The 9,787-nt window shown below is 40.2% G+C and overlaps 1 long non-coding RNA gene across 1 annotated transcript in view; it reads left to right on the plus strand.

Annotated features, from left to right (window-relative positions):
* LOC119416418 overlaps positions 1–9,787 on the plus strand; it is a 27,103-nt gene that overhangs the window by 394 nt on the left and 16,922 nt on the right. The gene's annotated exons all lie outside the window — the stretch shown is intronic.

The following is a 9,787-nucleotide window of genomic DNA, read 5'->3' on the forward strand; positions in this document are numbered from 1 at the left end:
ATACAGTAGTCCCTCGCTACTTCGCAGTTCGTTTTTCGCCAATTCATTTTGTTGCGGTTTTTCAAAGTAAGATTGGACATGACACACAACTGGCTGATTGATGGATGAGACATGCATTGTTTATTTAAAATAAATTATTTTAAACGATTTTGCACGATGTGTGCAGTCCACAGGTGCAGGGGAAGCTCCCTCCTGCATTTCTCCTCCTGCTGCATCAGCTTTGTGAAGGGTTAACCCTTTACTGTCCAGATGCACTAACCGACTTTTGTTTTCCAACTTAAAATTCAAAGTATGTCACATTGTAAAATTGTCTTAATCACAAATTATAAAAGTGTTAAAAGTTATTTTAAAGTAATTTTAGAACTTCTATGTCCTGTTGTTTCAGTGTAATTGATCAAGAAGTACATTTCTGCTCCGTGCTGCAGAGCTGTGTGAAGGGTTAACCCTTTGCTGTCATGCTGTCATGCTTCATGGATTGTTTATTTAAAATGTTGCAATATTTAAATTTAAATTGTTTATTTATGGAGGGAGATTGGGAGAAACAGGTGATGAGTGTGATTACAGCCTGGCACATGTCATGACAAAGTTTACTGAATTTGAACTTGAAGTACTGTATCCCTACTTTGCGGTTTTTCACTTATCGCAGGTGGCGTGGTCCCAAACACCTGCAATAAACGAGGGACTACTGTGTATATTTTTTCTATGTTTCGGTTATTCTCTTTCTAAGTGACTAAAGGGAAGTATTATATATAGGAGTTTTTTTTAGCATTAATCATCAATTACTTCTGTGGAAAATATTTAGGCAGTTTGAATCATCAAACTGCTGAAGTCTATACAGTACCTTTACCCTGTGTTTATTTTGTTTTCTTCTTCCTGTGCAGTGTTTCTGCCAAGTCTTTTTCTTCTAACTTGTCTTTTATTTCTCACTCTTTTAGCTTCTAGCTCAAAAGTCTGTCTCTCACTTCTCTCTTCAGCCAGACTCATAATCAGGTGTGTAGTTGTGTTTAGTTGAATGTCTGACTGATAACTGTTGATTCAAATTGTGGGCAGACATTCATAACTCTGATGTTGAGGGTTCAGACTGAGGAAAACAGGACTGAGACAAAAGGTGTGACTTTGTGCTGATAAAATATTTATCTGTAAATTAAATAATTATTTAGGAATCAAGGCAAAATCTGCAGGTTAAATGTGCAGGAACTTCTATGTTACAACGTTATTCCCTGACTTCCATAGAAATATTCTCTCCAACTAAAATATTTGTAAAAATAATAATAATAAGTCCTAACAATCTCAAAACAAAAGAAATAGTACATAAAATGACAGCATTTGAAATGTTGCAAAATTTACTTCCCAGCACTGTATGTTTTGTTGCCAAAATATGCTGATTTTGGTTGTGGGTTTTAATATTATTTTTTTAAGTTTTTCTACATCACAAAATCAAGAAAACTAGCTTCCAGAAGACTGGCCTCTTTGTTTTTACATTTTTCTGTTTTTATATAAAACTAATTGAAAGTAACTCCAAGGCACAGCCATGGCTCTAAAGGCCAAATAATGTTGCACTTTTTATGTTCCATTTAATTTCTGTGTACCATTTATTGTTGCAAAGCTCTGCTTTCACAGAAGATAAACCCCAAGCCCATCCAACTTTTAGTGATATGTAGTTGGTCTTGTACTAGGAAACACTGGAAAAGTGCTATGTCCAAAGTCCTCCTCATCTCCAACATTGTTTGCCTGAACAAAAATGTACTTGTCACAGCTGGAAAACCATAACAGTGAAAGTCTGAAAGAAAAAAACAATCACTGTTTATTTTTATTGCTGTTTTTGCCACTAAAGACCTGATACACTGTCAAGACTAACGTAATGCACTGCAACACAAACATCAGTGATGAAATTATGTAGTAATAGATTTTAATAAATAATATAACATTAAAGACAGCTCGAATATTTAAATTCCTTATCCTTATTTAAAAAGGTTGTGTCAGGTCCTCTGGATGGATTCTTCTTCTTGAAACATTTTGTCTTTTATCCAAAAGACTTCTTCAGTCTGAGGGGCTGCAATAAACTCAGTTTTATAAACAGTACAAAGTCAATGGGGGGATTAATTTGGAGTTACTGGAACATATTTGATCAATATTAGCTCATATGGAGCACTATTGCATAATATAAAAACCTGTATGACCCTTAATTTTGTCCTGTTGAACACAGACAAGACTGAGGTTTTGGTATTTGGACCTGAGCACATTAGGAATGAATGTTTCAGTCTTTCTCCCTCTTTAGATGCATTAATCTGTCCTCCAGCTCTAATGTTAAAAATCTTGGTGTTATTTTTGATCAGGACACGTCTTTTATCCCCCACATTAAAAACGTTACTAGAACCACCTTCTTCCACCTGCGTAATATCACTAACATTAGAAACATCTGATCTAAAAAATGATGCAGAAAAACTGGTCCATGCATTTGTCACGTCTAGACTGAACTATTGCAATGGTTTATTATCAGGGTGTCCAAATACTTCTTTAAAACGTCTTCAGTTGATCCAAAATGCTGCTGCCGGAGTCTTAACTGGAGTTAGTAGGAAAGATCATATTTCTCCAGTTTTAGCTTCTCTCCATTGGCTCCCTGTCAAATCCAGAATAGAATTCAAAATCTTACTTCTAACCTACAAAGCTCTCAACAACCTAGCTCCATCTTATATTCGAGATCTTATTGTTCCATATTTTCCTAAAAGAGCACTTTGCTCTCAGACTGCAGGTTTACTCGCAGTCCGTAGAGTTTCCAAAAACAGAATGGGAGGCAGATCTTTCACTTATCCGGCTCCTCTCTTGTGGAACCAACTTCCAGTTTCTGTCCGTGTCCAGTTTTAAGACTTTCCTTTTTGATAAATCCTTTAATTAGAGTTGGCTTGTCATGCTGTCTTAAGCTTAGACAACCAGAGGACAAATTGACCTCATTTCCTTAAATTAATTGTTAAAACTGAATAGTTTTCATTTGATACTATTTCTATCTTAACATGTGATTCTTGACCTGCCATTGTGTATCTGTTCCTCTCAAACCCAGCCGGTCGAAGCAGATAGACGATTGCCCTGAGCCTGGTTCTGCTAAAGGTTTCTTCCTCACGAGGGAGTTTTTCCTTTCCACTGTCACCTTCATGCTTGCTCAATATGAAAGTTCTGTGATGGAGTTAAACTCAAAGCAGTCTGCTCCTCAGATACATAATATTAAATTATTATTTTTAAATATGAATATTTCTGTTCAGTGCCTTGAGATGACTTTCTTTGTGACTTGACGCTATATAAATAAGCTGAACTGAATTGAATTGAACAAACTTTCCTGCAAAAAATAACTGATTGGATCTTTACAAAAATTAGTGCAGACCTTTAGGACATGGAAGAGTAACTTCTACAACATATACTTAGAGCACTACTTGATCATAAAGAAGTTTTAAAAATGTTTGCCACTGTTGGTGACAACTGTGTTTGCTGTGGGAACAATCTTGATGGAACTGAAAATTGTTTAGTTGTACATGCACATCCAGTTGTTCATTTCTGAGTTTCATTTAAATGAATACACTTGTCATCATCCACTCAAAAGTAGAGAAATGAAAGTCAGCCTTAGTAAGACAGAGTACATGTGTGTGAATGAGAGGGAGGAGGTGGAACAGTGAGGCTACAAGGAGCAGAGGTCACAAAGGTGTAGGACTTCAAGGACTTGGGGTCCACTGTCCATGAAAATATGGAGTGTGGTAAAGAGGTGAAAAAGGGAGTCCAGGCAGGATGGAGTGATGGAGAAAAGTTTCAGGAATGATTTGTCAAGGCAGCAAAGGTCAAAGGAAAAGTTTACAAGACAGTGGTGAGACCAGCTATGTTGTATGGTCTGGAGACAGAGACATGGACAAAAAGACAGGAGACAGAACTGGAAATGACAGAATATGTTGAGGTTCTTTTTAGGAGCAGCAAGAATGGATAAGATTAGGAATGAGATCATCAGAGGTACAGCACAGGTTGAACAACTGGGAGATAATTTTAGAGACATGACTGAGATGGTTTGGACATGTCCAGAGGAGGGACAGTGGGTACATTGGTTGAAGGATGTTAGACATGCAGCTGCCAGGAAGAAGACAAAGACGAAGGCCAAAGAGGAGATATATGGATGCAGTTAGAGAGAACATGGAGGTAGTTGGAGTGAGGACAGAAGACGCAGAGGACAAAATGAGATGGAGGATGACTCACTATAGCAAGCCTTGAAAACTGAACAACAAAAAGAAGACACAAGAATAGACTTTGGCAGAAAAAGCTGCTGAGATCTTAGGTCCTCATTAGGCCTTAAAATGTTCTCATATTACATTTCTGTAGTACACAAGACTGACAGAAAGCTGGGGATGAGGTCATCCTGGGTCGACATACTCTATATTGCCATACCCATCCAAATTATCGGGATCACGTGTGTAGTATGTCAGGACAGCTTTTGCTGTGGACATCCTATTAATTAATTATTCTTAAGGCTATTTCAAGTACAAAGAATATTAATTGTTTAATTAACAACGGATTCTTTCTTTTTTGAGTTAAATTTCTGCCATATGACCATGATAACTTGAGAGTGGAGTGTATAATTAGTGACATGAGACGTCATTTATCTTTGACCCATCAGAATAAATGCAGTCATTTATTTAACAGAATCAAAATTTTACATCAAACATGTACACTTGATTTGCTGATCTATTTTCTTTTGGGGAGTGGTGGCGCAGAGGTTAAAGAGGTGGGCCTGTGATCCGAAGATCGCCGGTTCACGCCCCGGCCCCGACAACATCAAAATTGTGGGTGGGGTAGGTGAAACACCCACACTTGCCCCCACCCTCATTCGCCCCACTCTGGGCCCATGAGCAAGGCCCTTAACCCCCACCATGTGCTCCCTAAACAGGTCTCTCTTGAAAATGAGTTCTCCTGGCTCAATGAGACTAACCTGGATAAATAAAGGGTAAATGAAAAAAAATTTTTTTCATTAATAAACTTATTAGCAAGTTCAAATAACAAGACAACAGAGGATTACTGATGGAGAATAATTTATCTCTGAAGGCATTTAGCTTGATTTACTGGCAAAGAGGTTTTAAGAGGAGATTTTTAGGTTTAAAGAGGAGATTTAGAGGTTTAAAGGAAAGTGTGTTGACCAGGAATGGCACCCTTCATCTGACCCCAGCTCAGCCCTCGGTACACTCGGTGCGTGACGACTCGTTACCTTTGCAGAAGATAAATCAGCTCTGGTACAGAGGTCCATTTCAACGCTACCTTTCAGCGTCTCCGGTCAGGGTGGCTGAGAATCGTCCGAAGTAGTGACGGTACTCCGTTCAACAGAATAAGCTTCCTTAGAAGGAATCTTCCTTAGAAGTTGAGAGCATTTAATGCTCGGGGTGAGATCACAGCGAGGCGTGCTGCGACTCCGCTGAAATGGACGGACCCTTGGCTCATGGTCCAAAATCTATCAGCTATTATTGTAGAGACTGTTAGACCTTAGCCTCCATTAAGACTGAAAGTTCCAGTAAGAACTCCAGTCAGACTGAATAGTTCCAGTAAGTGTTGACTTTTAAAGGGTATCCACTTCCTATTACTTGGTACTTCCTGATTGGTTTACACAACCAGCAGGGGTGGAGTTTTAGTGATGTCAGAGGGTTATTAGAAGTCACAGACAGCAGACATGTTTTTAAGAATGGTTAGTAACAGACATGAAAATATTTTGAAGAAGTGATAGACTTGCAGGCGCCAGTTTCATATTTACTGTCTGAGAGTTTTAAAACAAGGCACTTCGTTCTCATAACTTGTTCTCTGACTTTTGACAGACATCAAAACTCCACTCCTCATTCAGACAGAAGTGTAAAATGCACAATTACTTTGTAAATAGACATTTAACTTGTATGATCTAAGTCTAATGAGGTTTAAAAATCATTAATACTGTTTCACAGTTGATTTAAATGAGTGGTTTACTTCAACATTAGAAATGGTATGAACTGAACACACTTTTGATTATCAAGATATTGTAAAATAGTAATGATAATATAAAAAAAAGAAGAGTGTTCTTTCAATTGATTAATTCAGGGTACAATTAAATAGTCTCTTGATGAGATAATTTGTGTTCTGGATTCAAATTAATGAAATAACAGTTCTTGTCCCCTGAAGGTCTTCAGAGACAGATTGATGTAGGAGGTCTAATTCACTACAGGTGTTCCAATCACTTCTATGGCCACAGGTGTATAAAATGAAGCACCTAGGCATGCAGACCGTTTTTACAAACATTTGTGAAAGAATGGGTCGCTCTCGGAAGCTCAGTGAATTCCAACGTGGAACTGATAGGATGCCACCTATGCAACAAATCCAGTCGTGAAATTTCCTCTTTCCTAAATATTCCACAGTCAACTGTCAGCTGTATTATAAGAAAATGGAAGTGTTTGGGAATGACAGCAACTCAGTCACAAAGTTGTAGGCCACGTAAACTGACGGAGCGGGGTCAGTGGATGCTGAAGTGCATAGTGCGACAAGGTCACCAACTTTCTGCAGAGTCATTCACTACAGACCTCCAAACTTCATGTGGCCTTCAGATTGGCTCAAGAACAGTGCACAGAGAGCTTCATGGAATGGGTTTCCATGGTCGAGCAGCTGCATCCAAGCCATACATCACCAAGTGCAATGCAAAGCGTCGGATGCAGTGGTAGAAAGCACGCCGCCACTGGACTCTAGGCATGTTCTCTGGAGTGATGACTCGCACTTTTACATCTGGCAATCTGATAGACGAGTTTGGGTTTGGCAGTTCCAGGAGAACGGTACTTGTTTGACTGCATTGTGCCAAGTGTAAAGTTTTGGTGGAGGGGGATTATGGTGTGGGGTTGTTTTTCAGGAGCTGGGCTTGGCCCCTTGGTTCCAGTGAAATAAATTCTGACTGCTTCAGCATACCAAGGTATTTTGGACTATTCCATGTTCCCAACTTTGTGGGAACAGTTTGGAGCTGGCCCCTTCCTCTTCCAACATGACTGTGCACCAGTGCACAAAGCAAGGTCCATAAAGACATGGATGGCAGAGTCTTTTGTGGATGAACTTGAGTGGACTGCACAGAGTCCTGACCTCAACCCGATAGAACACCTTTGGGATGAATTAGAGCGGAGACTGAGAGCCAGGCTTTCTCATCCAACATCAGTATGTGACCTCACACATGTGCTTCTGGAAGAATGGCCAAAAATCCCCATAAACACACTCCTAAACCTTGTGGACAGCCTCCCAGAAGAGTTGAAGCTGTTCTAGCTGCAAAGGGTGGACCAACGTCATATTGAACCCTATGGATTAGGAATGGTGAATAAAGAATTTAATAAAATGTTGTTTTTCTGACTATTTAACCTGTGATATAAAGTGTTTTTGGTAAGGGAATAATTTTCAAAATTAGTCAGAAAACCAAAGGGTGGAATGAATAAAGAATTTAATAAAATGTTGTTTTTAGACACTTCGGGTTGTTTTAGATGCCGTGAAACTTCAGCTACAGATGAACCATTTACGAACAACATATGATGCACTTCTTTCAAAGCAGCCAGCTTAACACATCCCCTTTAAGTGCTCTGATGACATTTTTATTTTAGACATTTCAAATCCACCCTTTTTTCCCTTCAATCATCTTGGCTTTAGGCATTTTAATTCATCCTTTGTGGCCTTCAGTGTCAATGTCTGGGCCTTTAATGTCAACATCAGGTGTTTTAATTTCTCCTTTGACCTTTGGCATTTTAACATCAATATCACCTTCAAGTTTGGGGCCTTTTAATGTAATGTCAAAATCTGGGCTCTCTAATTTTGGACCTTTGATGTTCAATGTTGACAATATCTGCTTTCAGAAGGTTGATGTCAACATCTGGACCTTCTACTTTTGGCCCTTTCAATCCAAATAATGGCATCTAGCCCTCAGCTCTTCTGTCTACACACCATCCATCTCAGCTGGAAGCACTCCAGCCTGTATTAACGCCCTCCAAAAAGCAGAGCGAGTGGGTCCCTGTGTGTTATTCCGGCCGTCCCTTCCCGGCCCATGACCCATGGGTTGACTAAATGTTTTTTCACAGTTTTCAGCCTTCTCTGTGTTCCAATCTCCGAGTGCACCCAGTTCCAACACTCGGCTTCGAACATCAGTCATTGGAACAACATGCACTTGATAATCTGCTGCCAAACCCACAGCCAGTGTATCTCTCACACACAGCCGAACCAGTCTCTGCACACATTCCCTTAAGGTCACCCAATGCCCCTGTAAATCAGGCCAATCCGATGCTCCGGGAAACATCTGTCAGACTGCCTCTGCATAAACTTCAAACAAAGGTCTCGAGTCTTGCAAAGCTCTGACTTCCTGTCGGTACGCTGAATTCACTCCTACCTGACCTCCACCTTTATCCAACAGCCTAGCTACCCAAGCATCTGCAGTCTGTTGTTTATATATGTTAGACAAGTAAGAAACCTCCTCCTGTGTATAGTCCTCGACTATCACTTTTAAATCTGCCTGAGGCTGTTGTTGTGCTACCAGATCCATGATTGGCTGTCCATCAAGCCCCAACTTCTGTTGTCCCTGGGCGTCTACCCTCGCTTGCAACACATCTGGTATAATCTGCTGCTCTTTCCTTCGTCTTTTTACAGGTTTCACATTTTTACTCGTTGTTTGAATGATAGGAGACCTCACCGCATTCAGTTCATCCTTCTCCTCACTCCAAATGTAATCATTTTCATCCTCCGAGTCTCCCCAAATGTTACCGTCCCAACTCGATGGATCCCATCTGGTTCCCAAATGAGCAACAAAAGCACGAACTCTTTTAGGTGACACACTTTGTTTTTTTCTCCTGAACTTTTCTCTTTTCAACATAGTGACTTGTGTCACCGTATCTTCCGCAACATCAGTCATTCTGTTCAGCTGCGCAGTCAGCAGCTGTACATGTTGTTTCTGCAACAAATTCTCAGCTTGCGCCTCCTCGAGCGCCTGCTTCTGATTCAATGCTTGTGTTATTTTTGCCTGATTCTCCTCATACTGTATTTTCCAAGCAGTCGCACAAATCCACAATCGGCGCCACAATCCGGCCACCGGCGTCTTTTTGTTTACATCTACAGCTTGTAGAGCAGCCAAAACATCGCCAGGGCTATCGACATGTAAAGAATCATTCCAAGGCTCAGGGTGCCCCCCGCTGCCTCTTAAACAAAGCGCTATCATTTGATACGGGGACTTACTCCATCCCGGTACAACTTCTTCAACATTTTCACTTGTTTTTTTTCTTTTCTTTTGAACATTATGCGGCACTCTTTCCAATAACCTGTTTGTGACGCCAAAACTGTTTTATGATATTTGTTTAAATAAAAACCAGGACTCGGAAGAATGATCTGTACAATGAACAAAATACACTCACACACTGTCCTGCTAGAATAATTCGTGTCATTTATTATTCCGCCACAGATACAGCAAAAAGCCAAGCTTCAACAGAACCCACAAAGGTACAATCACACGTATTGATGTAGAAAGGAGCTCTCACCGTAACAAGTAGACCGGAGAGCTGCACAGTCCAAGTGGAGCAACACACCAACACAACACCGGACGTCTGGATCAATGACTCACGGTTGACTCTAACTCTCTTCTGAGCACTCTCTATTTAATACTTTCCACTCTCTGCATCATGTGAGAACATCTCCTAGTGCACAAAACATGCCCACTTGGACTAAAAACTGAGAGAAACCTCGAGATAGCGTGAAAAACTGTGAGAAACTTCGAAATAGGGTGAGAAACCTCGAGATA

Source organism: Nematolebias whitei, chromosome 10 (genome assembly GCF_014905685.2).
Source record: "Nematolebias whitei isolate Nwh7 chromosome 10, NemWhi1, whole genome shotgun sequence".
Classification (NCBI taxonomy): Eukaryota; Metazoa; Chordata; class Actinopteri; order Cyprinodontiformes; family Rivulidae; genus Nematolebias; species Nematolebias whitei.